This window comes from Hemibagrus wyckioides, linkage group LG29 (genome assembly GCF_019097595.1).
Source record: "Hemibagrus wyckioides isolate EC202008001 linkage group LG29, SWU_Hwy_1.0, whole genome shotgun sequence".
In the NCBI taxonomy this organism is placed as follows: domain Eukaryota; kingdom Metazoa; phylum Chordata; class Actinopteri; order Siluriformes; family Bagridae; genus Hemibagrus; species Hemibagrus wyckioides.
In genome coordinates, this window is record NC_080738.1 from 1,857,337 (window position 1) to 1,869,836 (window position 12,500).

General features: G+C 45.7%; 1 protein-coding gene across 2 annotated transcripts in view; it reads right to left on the reverse strand.

Moving 5' to 3' along the window:
- Positions 1-12,500, reverse strand: part of chic2 (cysteine-rich hydrophobic domain 2) — a 19,545-nt gene that overhangs the window by 6,091 nt on the left and 954 nt on the right. The window lies entirely within an intron of this gene.

Sequence of the window (12,500 nt, forward strand, 5' to 3'; positions counted from 1 at the left end):
GTCTGAATGTGTCTCAGTGTGTCTGAATGTGTCTCAGTGTGTCTGAATGTGTCTCAGTGTGTCTCAGTGTGTCTGAATGTGTCTGAATGTGTCTCAGTGTGTCTGAATGTGTCTCAGTGTGTCTGAATGTGTCTCAGTGTGTCTGAATGTGTCTCAGTGTGTCTCAGTGTGTCTGAATGTGTCTGAATGTGTCTCAGTGTGTCTGAATGTGTCTCAGTGTGTCTGAATGTGTCTCAGTGTGTCTGAATGTGTCTCAGTGTGTCTCAGTGTGTCTGAATGTGTCTGAATGTGTCTGAATGTGTCTCAGTGTGTCTGAATGTGTCTCAGTGTGTCTGAATGTGTCTCAGTGTGTCTGAATGTGTCTCAGTGTGTCTCAGTGTGTCTGAATGTGTCTCAGTGTGTCTGAATGTGTCTCAGTGTGTCTGAATGTGTCTCAGTGTGTCTGAATGTGTCTGAATGTGTCTCAGTGTGTCTGAATGTGTCTCAGTGTGTCTGAATGTGTCTCAGTGTGTCTCAGTGTGTCTGAATGTGTCTGAATGTGTCTGAATGTGTCTCAGTGTGTCTGAATGTGTCTCAGTGTGTCTGAATGTGTCTCAGTGTGTCTGAATGTGTCTCAGTGTGTCTCAGTGTGTCTGAATGTGTCTCAGTGTGTCTGAATGTGTCTCAGTGTGTCTGAATGTGTCTCAGTGTGTCTGAATGTGTCTGAATGTGTCTCAGTGTGTCTGAATGTGTCTCAGTGTGTCTGAATGTGTCTGAATGTGTCTCAGTGTGTCTGAATGTGTCTCAGTGTGTCTGAATGTGTCTCAGTGTGTCTGAATGTGTCTCAGTGTGTCTCAGTGTGTCTGAATGTGTCTGAATGTGTCTCAGTGTGTCTGAATGTGTCTCAGTGTGTCTGAATGTGTCTCAGTGTGTCTCAGTGTGTCTGAATGTGTCTGAATGTGTCTCAGTGTGTCTGAATGTGTCTCAGTGTGTCTGAATGTGTCTCAGTGTGTCTGAATGTGTCTCAGTGTGTCTCAGTGTGTCTGAATGTGTCTGAATGTGTCTGAATGTGTCTCAGTGTGTCTGAATGTGTCTCAGTGTGTCTGAATGTGTCTCAGTGTGTCTGAATGTGTCTCAGTGTGTCTCAGTGTGTCTGAATGTGTCTCAGTGTGTCTGAATGTGTCTCAGTGTGTCTGAATGTGTCTCAGTGTGTCTGAATGTGTCTGAATGTGTCTCAGTGTGTCTGAATGTGTCTCAGTGTGTCTGAATGTGTCTCAGTGTGTCTGAATGTGTCTCAGTGTGTCTGAATGTGTCTCAGTGTGTCTGAATGTGTCTCAGTGTGTCTGAATGTGTCTGAATGTGTCTCAGTGTGTCTGAATGTGTCTGAATGTGTCTCAGTGTGTCTCAGTGTGTCTGAATGTGTCTCAGTGTGTCTGAATGTGTCTCAGTGTGTCTCAGTGTGTCTGAATGTGTCTCAGTGTGTCTGAATGTGTCTGAATGTGTCTCAGTGTGTCTGAATGTGTCTCAGTGTGTCTGAATGTGTCTCAGTGTGTCTGAATGTGTCTGAATGTGTCTCAGTGTGTCTGAATGTGTCTGAATGTGTCTCAGTGTGTCTGAATGTGTCTCAGTGTGTCTGAATGTGTCTGAATGTGTCTCAGTGTGTCTCAGTGTGTCTGAATGTGTCTGAATGTGTCTCAGTGTGTCTGAATGTGTCTCAGTGTGTCTCAGTGTGTCTGAATGTGTCTGAATGTGTCTCAGTGTGTCTGAATGTGTCTCAGTGTGTCTCAGTGTGTCGGAATGTGTCTGAATGTGTCTCAGTGTGTCTGAATGTGTCTCAGTGTGTCTCAGTGTGTCTGAATGTGTCTCAGTGTGTCTGAATGTGTCTGAATGTGTCTCAGTGTGTCTGAATGTGTCTCAGTGTGTCTGAATGTGTCTCAGTGTGTCTCAGTGTGTCTGAATGTGTCTCAGTGTGTCTGAATGTGTCTGAATGTGTCTCAGTGTGTCTGAATGTGTCTCAGTGTGTCTGAATGTGTCTCAGTGTGTCTGAATGTGTCTCAGTGTGTCTGAATGTGTCTGAATGTGTCTGAATGTGTCTCAGTGTGTCTCAGTGTGTCTGAATGTGTCTCAGTGTGTCTGAATGTGTCTCAGTGTGTCTGAATGTGTCTCAGTGTGTCTGAATGTGTCTGAATGTGTCTCAGTGTGTCTGAATGTGTCTCAGTGTGTCTGAATGTGTCTCAATGTGTCTGAATGTGTCTCAGTGTGTCTGAATGTGTCTCAGTGTGTCTGAATGTGTCTCAGTGTGTCTGAATGTGTCTCAGTGTGTCTGAATGTGTCTGAATGTGTCTGAATGTGTCTCAGTGTGTCTGAATGTGTCTCAGTGTGTCTGAATGTGTCTCAGTGTGTCTGAATGTGTCGCAGTGTGTCTGAATGTGTCTGAATGTGTCTCAGTGTGTCTGAATGTGTCTCAGTGTGTCTCACTGTGTCTGAATGTGTCTCAATGTGTCTGAATGTGTCTCAGTGTGTCTGAATGTGTCTCAGTGTGTCTGAATGTGTCTGTGTGTCTGAATGTGTCTCAGTGTGTCTGAATGTGTCTCAGTGTGTCTGAATGTGTCGCAGTGTGTCTGAATGTGTCGCAGTGTGTCTGAATGTGTCTCAGTGTGTCTGAATGTGTCTGAATGTGTCTCAGTGTGTCTGAATGTGTCGCAGTGTGTCTGAATGTGTCTGAATGTGTCTCAGTGTGTCTGAATGTGTCTCAGTGTGTCTGAATGTGTCGCAGTGTGTCTGAATGTGTCTCAGTGTGTCTCACTGTGTCTGAATGTGTCTCAGTGTGTCTGAATGTGTCTCAGTGTGTCTGAATGTGTCTCAGTGTGTCTGAATGTGTCTGAATGTGTCTCAGTGTGTCTCAGTGTGTCTGAATGTGTCTGAATGTGTCTGAATGTGTCTCAGTGTGTCTGAATGTGTCTCAGTGTGTCTGAATGTGTCTGAATGTGTCTGAATGTGTCTCAGTGTGTCTGAATGTGTCTCAGTGTGTCTGAATGTGTCTGTGTGTCTGAATGTGTCTCAGTTTGTCTCAGTGTGTCTGAATGTGTCTCAGTGTGTCTCAGTGTGTCTGAATGTGTCTCAGTGTGTCTGAATGTGTCTGAATGTGTCTCAGTGTGTCTGAATGTGTCTCAGTGTGTCTGAATGTGTCTCAGTGTGTCTCAGTGTGTCTGAATGTGTCTGAATGTGTCTCAGTGTGTCTGAATGTGTCTCAGTGTGTCTGAATGTGTCTGAATGTGTCTCAGTGTGTCTGAATGTGTCTCAGTGTGTCTCAGTGTGTCTGAATGTGTCTGAATGTCTCAGTGTGTCTGAATGTGTCTCAATGTGTCTGAATGTGTCTCAGTGTGTCTGAATGTGTCTCAGTGTGTCTGAATGTGTCTCAGTGTGTCTGAATGTGTCTGAATGTGTCTCAGTGTGTCTGAATGTGTCTCAGTGTGTCTGAATGTGTCTCAGTGTGTCTGAATGTGTCTCAGTGTGTCTGAATGTGTCGCAGTGTGTCTGAATGTGTCTGAATGTGTCTCAGTGTGTCTGAATGTGTCTCAGTGTGTCTCACTGTGTCTGAATGTGTCTCAATGTGTCTGAATGTGTCTCAGTGTGTCTGAATGTGTCTCAGTGTGTCTGAATGTGTCTCAGTGTGTCTGAATGTGTCTCAGTGTGTCTGAATGTGTCGCAGTGTGTCTGAATGTGTCGCAGTGTGTCTGAATGTGTCTCAGTGTGTCTGAATGTGTCTCAGTGTGTCTGAATGTGTCTGAATGTGTCTCAGTGTGTCTGAATGTGTCGCAGTGTGTCTGAATGTGTCTGAATGTGTCTCAGTGTGTCTGAATGTGTCTCAGTGTCTGAATGTGTCGCAGTGTGTCTGAATGTGTCTCAGTGTGTCTCACTGTGTCTGAATGTGTCTCAGTGTGTCTGAATGTGTCTCAGTGTGTCTGAATGTGTCTCAGTGTGTCTGAATGTGTCTGAATGTGTCTCAGTGTGTCTCAGTGTGTCTGAATGTGTCTGAATGTGTCTGAATGTGTCTCAGTGTGTCTGAATGTGTCTCAGTGTGTCTGAATGTGTCTGAATGTGTCTGAATGTGTCTCAGTGTGTCTGAATGTGTCTCAGTGTGTCTGAATGTGTCTCAGTGTGTCTGAATGTGTCTCAGTGTGTCTCAGTGTGTCTGAATGTGTCTCAGTGTGTCTGAATGTGTCTGAATGTGTCTCAGTGTGTCTGAATGTGTCTCAGTGTGTCTGAATGTGTCTCAGTGTGTCTCAGTGTGTCTCAGTGTGTCTCAGTGTGTCTGAATGTGTCTGAATGTGTCTCAGTGTGTCTGAATGTGTCTCAGTGTGTCTGAATGTGTCTGAATGTGTCTCAGTGTGTCTCAGTGTGTCTGAATGTGTCTGAATGTGTCTCAGTGTGTCTGAATGTGTCTCAGTGTGTCTCAGTGTGTCGGAATGTGTCTGAATGTGTCTCAGTGTGTCTGAATGTGTCTCAGTGTGTCTCAGTGTGTCGGAATGTGTCTGAATGTGTCTCAGTGTGTCTGAATGTGTCTCAGTGTGTCTGAATGTGTCTGAATGTGTCTGAATGTGTCTCAGTGTGTCTGAATGTGTCTCAGTGTGTCTGAATGTGTCTCAGTGTGTCTGAATGTGTCTCAGTGTGTCTCAGTGTGTCTGAATGTGTCGCAGTGTGTCTGAATGTGTCTGAATGTGTCTCAGTGTGTCTGAATGTGTCTCAGTGTGTCTCACTGTGTCTGAATGTGTCTCAGTGTGTCTGAATGTGTCTCAGTGTGTCTGAATGTGTCTCAGTGTGTCTGAATGTGTCTCAGTGTGTCTGAATGTGTCGCAGTGTGTCTGAATGTGTCGCAGTGTGTCTGAATGTGTCTCAGTGTGTCTGAATGTGTCTGAATGTGTCTCAGTGTGTCTGAATGTGTCTGAATGTGTCTCAGTGTGTCTGAATGTGTCTCAATGTGTCTGAATGTGTCTCAGTGTGTCTGAATGTGTCTCAGTGTGTCTGAATGTGTTTCAGTGTGTCTGAATGTGTCTCAGTGTGTCTGAATGTGTCTGAATGTGTCTCAGTGTGTCTGAATGTGTCTCAGTGTGTCTGAATGTGTCTCAGTGTGTCTGAATGTGTCTCAGTGTGTCTCAGTGTGTCTGAATGTGTCGCAGTGTGTCTGAATGTGTCTGAATGTGTCTCAGTGTGTCTGAATGTGTCTCAGTGTGTCTCACTGTGTCTGAATGTGTCTCAGTGTGTCTGAATGTGTCTCAGTGTGTCTCAGTGTGTCTCTGAGTGTGTCTCTGAGTGTGTCTCTGAGTGTGTGTCTGAATGTGTCTCAGTGTGTCTGAATGTGTCTCAGTGTGTCTGAATGTGTCTGAATGTGTCTCAGTGTGTCTGAATGTGTCTGAATGTGTCTCAGTGTGTCTGAATGTGTCTCAGTGTGTCTGAATGTGTCTCAGTGTGTCTGAATGTGTCTCAGTGTGTCTGAATGTGTCTCAGTGTGTCTGAATGTGTCTCAGTGTGTCTGAATGTGTCTGAATGTGTCTCAGTGTGTCTGAATGTGTCTCAGTGTGTCTGAATGTGTCTCAGTGTGTCTGAATGTGTCTCAGTGTGTCTCAGTGTGTCTGAATGTGTCTCAGTGTGTCTCAGTGTGTCTGAATGTGTCTCAGTGTGTCTGAATGTGTCTCAGTGTGTCTCACTGTGTCTGAATGTGTCTCAGTGTGTCTGAATGTGTCTCAGTGTGTCTGAATGTGTCTCAGTGTGTCTGAATGTGTCTCAGTGTGTCTGAATGTGTCTGAATGTGTCTGAATGTGTCTCAGTGTGTCTGAATGTGTCTCAGTGTGTCTCACTGTGTCTGAATGTGTCTCAGTGTGTCTGAATGTGTCTGAATGTGTCTCAGTGTGTCTGAATGTGTCTCAGTGTGTCTGAATGTGTCTCAGTGTGTCTGAATGTGTCTCAGTGTGTCTGAATGTGTCTCAGTGTGTCTGAATGTGTCTCAGTGTGTCTGAATGTGTCTCAGTGTGTCTGAATGTGTCTCAGTGTGTCTCAGTGTGTCTGAATGTGTCTCAGTGTGTCTGAATGTGTCTCAGTGTGTCTGAATGTGTCTCAGTGTGTCTCAGTGTGTCTGAATGTGTCTCAGTGTGTCTGAATGTGTCTCAGTGTGTCTCAGTGTGTCTGAATGTGTCTCAGTGTGTCTGAATGTGTCTCAGTGTGTCTGAATGTGTCTCAGTGTGTCTGAATGTGTCTCAGTGTGTCTGAATGTGTCTCAGTGTGTCTGAATGTGTCTCAGTGTGTCTGAATGTGTCTGAATGTGTCTCAGTGTGTCTGAATGTGTCTCAGTGTGTCTCACTGTGTCTGAATGTGTCTCAGTGTGTCTCAGTGTGTCTGAATGTGTCTCAGTGTGTCTCAGTGTGTCTGAATGTGTCTCAATGTGTCTCAGTGTGTCTGAATGTGTCTCAGTGTGTCTCAGTGTGTCTGAATGTGTCTCAGTGTGTCTCACTGTGTCTGAATGTGTCTCAATGTGTCTCAGTGTGTCTGAATGTGTCTCAGTGTGTCTGAATGTGTCTCAGTGTGTCTGAATGTGTCTCAGTGTGTCTGAATGTGTCTCAGTGTGTCTGAATGTGTCGCAGTGTGTCTGAATGTGTCTGAATGTGTCTCAGTGTGTCTGAATGTGTCTCAGTGTGTCTCACTGTGTCTGAATGTGTCTCAATGTGTCTCAGTGTGTCTGAATGTGTCTCAGTGTGTCTGAATGTGTCTCAGTGTGTCTGAATGTGTCTCAGTGTGTCTGAATGTGTCTCAGTGTGTCTGAATGTGTCTCAGTGTGTCTGAATGTGTCTCGGTGTGTCTGAATGTGTCTCAGTGTGTCTGAATGTGTCGCAGTGTGTCTGAATGTGTCTCAGTGTGTCTGAATGTGTCTCAGTGTGTCTGAATGTGTCTCAGTGTGTCTGAATGTGTCGCAGTGTGTCTGAATGTGTCTGAATGTGTCTCAGTGTGTCTGAATGTGTCTGAATGTGTCTGAATGTGTCTGAATGTGTCTGAATGTGTCTCAATGTGTCTGAATGTGTCTCAGTGTGTCTGAATGTGTCTCAGTGTGTCTGAATGTGTCTCAGTGTGTCTGAATGTGTCTCAGTGTGTCTGAATGTGTCTCAGTGTGTCTGAATGTGTCTCAGTGTGTCTGAATGTGTCGCAGTGTGTCTGAATGTGTCTCAGTGTGTCTCAGTGTGTCTGAATGTGTCTCAGTGTGTCTGAATGTGTCTCAGTGTGTCTGAATGTGTCTGAATGTGTCTCAGTGTGTCTGAATGTGTCGCAGTGTGTCTGAATGTGTCGCAGTGTCTGAATGTGTCTCAGTGTGTCTGAATGTGTCTCAGTGTGTCTGAATGTGTCGCAGTGTGTCTGAATGTGTCTCAGTGTGTCTCAGTGTGTCTGAATGTGTCTCAGTGTGTCTGAATGTGTCTCAGTGTGTCTCACTGTGTCTGAATGTGTCTCAGTGTGTCTGAATGTGTCGCAGTGTGTCTGAATGTGTCGCAGTGTGTCTGAATGTGTCTCAGTGTGTCTGAATGTGTCTGAATGTGTCTGAATGTGTCTCAGTGTGTCTGAATGTGTCTGAATGTGTCGCAGTGTGTCTGAATGTGTCTGAATGTGTCTCAGTGTGTCTGAATGTGTCTCAGTGTGTCTCACTGTGTCTGAATGTGTCTCAGTGTGTCTGAATGTGTCTCAGTGTGTCTGAATGTGTCTCAGTGTGTCTCACTGTGTCTGAATGTGTCTCAGTGTGTCTGAATGTGTCTCAGTGTGTCTGAATGTGTCTGAATGTGTCTCAGTGTGTCTGAATGTGTCTGAATGTGTCTGAATGTGTCTCAGTGTGTCTGAATGTGTCTGAATGTGTCTCGGTGTGTCTGAATGTGTCTCAGTGTGTCTGAATGTGTCTGAATGTGTCTCAGTGTGTCTGAATGTGTCTGAATGTGTCTGAATGTGTCTGAATGTGTCTCAGTGTGTCTGAATGTGTCTGAATGTGTCTCGGTGTGTCTGAATGTGTCTGAATGTGTCTCGGTGTGTCTCGGTGTGTCTGAATGTGTCTGAATGTGTCTGAATGTGTCTCAGTGTGTCTCAGTGTGTCTGAATGTGTCTCAGTGTGTCTCACTGTGTCTGAATGTGTCTCAATGTGTCTCAGTGTGTCTGAATGTGTCTGAATGTGTCTCAGTGTGTCTCAGTGTGTCTGAATGTGTCTCAGTGTGTCTGAATGTGTCTCAGTGTGTCTGAATGTGTCTCAGTGTGTCTGAATGTGTCTCAGTGTGTCTGAATGTGTCTCAGTGTGTCTGAATGTGTCGCAGTGTGTCTGAATGTGTCGCAGTGTGTCTGAATGTGTCGCAGTGTGTCTGAATGTGTCTCAGTGTGTCTGAATGTGTCTCAGTGTGTCTGAATGTGTCTCAGTGTGTCTCACTGTGTCTGAATGTGTCGCAGTGTGTCTGAATGTGTCTCAGTGTGTCTGAATGTGTCTCAGTGTGTCTGAATGTGTCTCAGTGTGTCTGAATGTGTCGCAGTGTGTCTGAATGTGTCTGAATGTGTCTGAATGTGTCGCAGTGTGTCTGAATGTGTCTCAGTGTGTCTGAATGTGTCGCAGTGTGTCTGAATGTGTCGCAGTGTGTCTGAATGTGTCGCAGTGTGTCTGAATGTGTCTCAGTGTGTCTGAATGTGTCTCAGTGTGTCTGAATGTGTCGCAGTGTGTCTGAATGTGTCGCAGTGTGTCTGAATGTGTCGCAGTGTGTCTGAATGTGTCGCAGTGTGTCTGAATGTGTCTGAATGTGTCGCAGTGTGTCTGAATGTGTCTCAGTGTGTCTGAATGTGTCTGAATGTGTCGCAGTGTGTCTGAATGTGTCGCAGTGTGTCTCAGTGTGTCTGAATGTGTCTCAGTGTGTCTGAATGTGTCTCAGTGTGTCTGAATGTGTCTCAGTGTGTCTGAATGTGTCGCAGTGTGTCTGAATGTGTCTCAGTGTGTCTGAATGTGTCTCAGTGTGTCTGAATGTGTCTCAGTGTGTCTGAATGTGTCTCAGTGTGTCTCACTGTGTCTGAATGTGTCTCAGTGTGTCTGAATGTGTCTCAGTGTGTCTGAATGTGTCGCAGTGTGTCTGAATGTGTCTCAGTGTGTCTCACTGTGTCTGAATGTGTCTCAGTGTGTCTGAATGTGTCTCAGTGTGTCTGAATGTGTCTCAGTGTGTCTCACTGTGTCTCAGTGTGTCTGAATGTGTCTCAGTGTGTCTGAATGTGTCTCAGTGTGTCTGAATGTGTCTCACTGTGTCTGAATGTGTCTCACTGTGTCTGAATGTGTCTCAGTGTGTCTGAATGTGTCTCAGTGTGTCTGAATGTGTCTCAGTGTGTCTGAATGTGTCTCAGTGTGTCTGAATGTGTCTCAGTGTGTCTGAATGTGTCTGAATGTGTCTCAGTGTGTCTCAGTGTGTCTGAATGTGTCGCAGTGTGTCTGAATGTGTCTCAGTGTGTCTCACTGTGTCTGAATGTGTCTCAGTGTGTCTGAATGTGTCGCAGTGTGTCTGAATGTGTCGCAGTGTGTCTCACTGTGTCTGAATGTGTCTCAGTGTGTCTGAATGTGTCGCAGTGTGTCTCACTGTGTCAGTGTGTCTGAATGTGTCTCAGTGTGTCTGAATGTGTCTGAATGTGTCACAGTGTGTCTGAATGTGTCTGAATGTGTCTCACTGTCTGAATGTGTCTGTGTGTCTGAATGTGTCTCAGTGTGTCTGAATGTGTCTCAGTGTGTCTGAATGTGTCTCAGTGTGTCTGAATGTGTCTCAGTGTGTCTGAATGTGTCTCAGTGTGTCTGAATGTGTCTGAATGTGTCACAGTGTGTCTGAATGTGTCTGAATGTGTCTCACTGTCTGAATGTGTCTGTGTGTCTGAATGTGTCTCAGTGTGTCTGAATGTGTCTCAGTGTGTCTGAATGTGTCTCAGTGTGTCTGAATGTGTCTCAATGTGTCTGAATGTGTCTCAATGTGTCTGAATGTGTCTCAGTGTGTCTGAATGTGTCTCAGTGTGTCTGAATGTGTCTGAATGTGTCTGAATGTGTCTCAGTGTGTCTGAATGTGTCTCAGTGTGTCTGAATGTGTCTCAGTGTGTCTGAATGTGTCTCAGTGTGTCTGAATGTGTCTCAGTGTGTCTGAATGTGTCTGAATGTGTCTCAGTGTGTCTGAATGTGTCTCAGTGTGTCTCAGTGTGTCTGAATGTGTCTCAGTGTGTCTGAATGTGTCTCAGTGTGTCTGAATGTGTCTCAGTGTGTCTGAATGTGTCTCAGTGTGTCTGAATGTGTCTCAATGTGTCTGAATGTGTCTCAGTGTGTCTCAGTGTGTCTCAGTGTGTCTGAATGTGTCTCAGTGTGTCTGAATGTGTCTCAGTGTGTCTGAATGTGTCTCAGTGTGTCTGAATGTGTCTCAGTGTGTCTCGGTGTGTCTGAATGTGTCTCGGTGTGTCTGAATGTGTCGCAGTGTGTCTCGGTGTGTCTGAATGTGTCTGAATGTGTCGCAGTGTGTCTGAGTGTGTCTGAATGTGTCTCAGTGTGTCTCAGTGTGTCTGAATGTGTCTCAGTGTGTCTGAATGTGTCTCAGTGTGTCTGAATGTGTCTCAGTGTGTCTGAATGTGTCTCAGTGTGTCTGAATGTGTCTCAGTGTGTCTGAATGTGTCTCAGTGTGTCTGAATGTGTCTCAATGTGTCTGAATGTGTCTCAATGTGTCTCAGTGTGTCTGAATGTGTCTCAGTGTGTCTGAATGTGTCTCAGTGTGTCTGAATGTGTCTCAGTGTGTCTGAATGTGTCTCAGTGTGTCTGAATGTGTCTCAATGTGTCTCAGTGTGTCTGAATGTGTCTCAGTGTGTCTGAATGTGTCTCAGTGTGTCTGAATGTGTCTCAGTGTGTCTGAATGTGTCTCAGTGTGTCTGAATGTGTCTCAGTGTGTCTCGGTGTGTCTGAATGTGTCTCAGTGTGTCTGAATGTGTCTCAATGTGTCTGAATGTGTCTCAATGTGTCTCAGTGTGTCTGAATGTGTCTCAGTGTGTCTGAATGTGTCTCAGTGTGTCTGAATGTGTCTCAGTGTGTCTGAATGTGTCTCAGTGTGTCTGAATGTGTCTCAATGTGTCTCAGTGTGTCTGAATGTGTCTCAGTGTGTCTGAATGTGTCTCAGTGTGTCTGAATGTGTCTCAGTGTGTCTGAATGTGTCTCAGTGTGTCTGAATGTGTCTCAGTGTGTCTCGGTGTGTCTGAATGTGTCTCGGTGTGTCTGAATGTGTCTCGGTGTGTCTGAATGTGTCGCAGTGTGTCTCAGTGTGTCTGAATGTGTCTCAGTGTGTCTGAATGTGTCTCAGTGTGTCTGAATGTGTCTCAGTGTGTCTGAATGTGTCTCAGTGTGTCTGAATGTGTCTCAGTGTGTCTCGGTGTGTCTGAATGTGTCGCAGTGTGTCTCGGTGTGTCTGAATGTGTCTGAATGTGTCTCAGTGTGTCTCGGTGTGTCTGAATGTGTCTCGGTGTGTCTGAATGTGTCGCAGTGTGTCTCGGTGTGTCTGAATGTGTCTGAATGTGTCGCAGTGTGTCTGAGTGTGTCTGAGTGTGTCTCAGTGTGTCTGAATGTGTCTGAATGTGTCGCAGTGTGTCTGAGTGTGTCTCAGTGTGGTTCAGGTGGGAAAGAGGTTTAAGAAATAATCAAATCATAAGCTCCAGTGATCTTTCTGTCTGTCTGTCTGTGTGTCAGTGTGTGTCTCTGTCTGTGTGTCTGTCTGTCACTGTGTCTGTCAGTGTGTCTGTCTGTCTGTCAGTGTGTCTGTCTGTCTGTCAGTGTGTGTGTCTGTCTGTCTGTCAGTGTGTCTGTCTGTCTGTCTGTCAGTGTGTCTGTCTGTCTGTCTGTCAGTGTGTCTGTCTCTGTCAGTGTGTCAGTCAGTGTGTGTGTCTGTCTGTCTGTCAGTGTGTCTGTCTGTCTGTCAGTGTGTCTGTCTCTGTCAGTGTGTCAGTCAGTGTGTCTGTCTGTCAGTCAGTGTGTCTGTCTGTCTGTCAGTGTGTCTGTCTGTCTGTCTGTGTGTCTGTCTCTGTCTGTCAGTGTGTCTGTCTCTGTCTGTCAGTGTGTCAGTCAGTGTGTCTGTCTGTCAGTGTGTGTGTCTGTCTGTCTGTCAGTGTCTGTCTGTCAGTGTGTCTGTCTCTGTCAGTCAGTGTGTCTGTCTGTCAGTGTGTGTGTCTGTCTGTCTGTCAGTGTCTGTCTGTCAGTGTGTCTGTCTCTGTCTGTCTGTCAGTCAGTGTGTCTGTCTGTCAGTGTGTGTGTGTGTCTGTCGGTGTGTCTGTCTGTCTGTCAGTGTGTGTCTGTCTGTCAGTGTGTGTCTGTCTGTCAGTGTGTGTGTCTGTCAGTGTGTCTGTCTGTCAGTGTGTCCGTCAGTGTGTGTGTCTGTCAGTGTGTCCGTCAGTGTGTGTGTCCGTCAGTGTGTGTGTCCGTCAGTGTGTGTGTCCGTCAGTGTGTGTGTCCGTCAGTGTGTGTG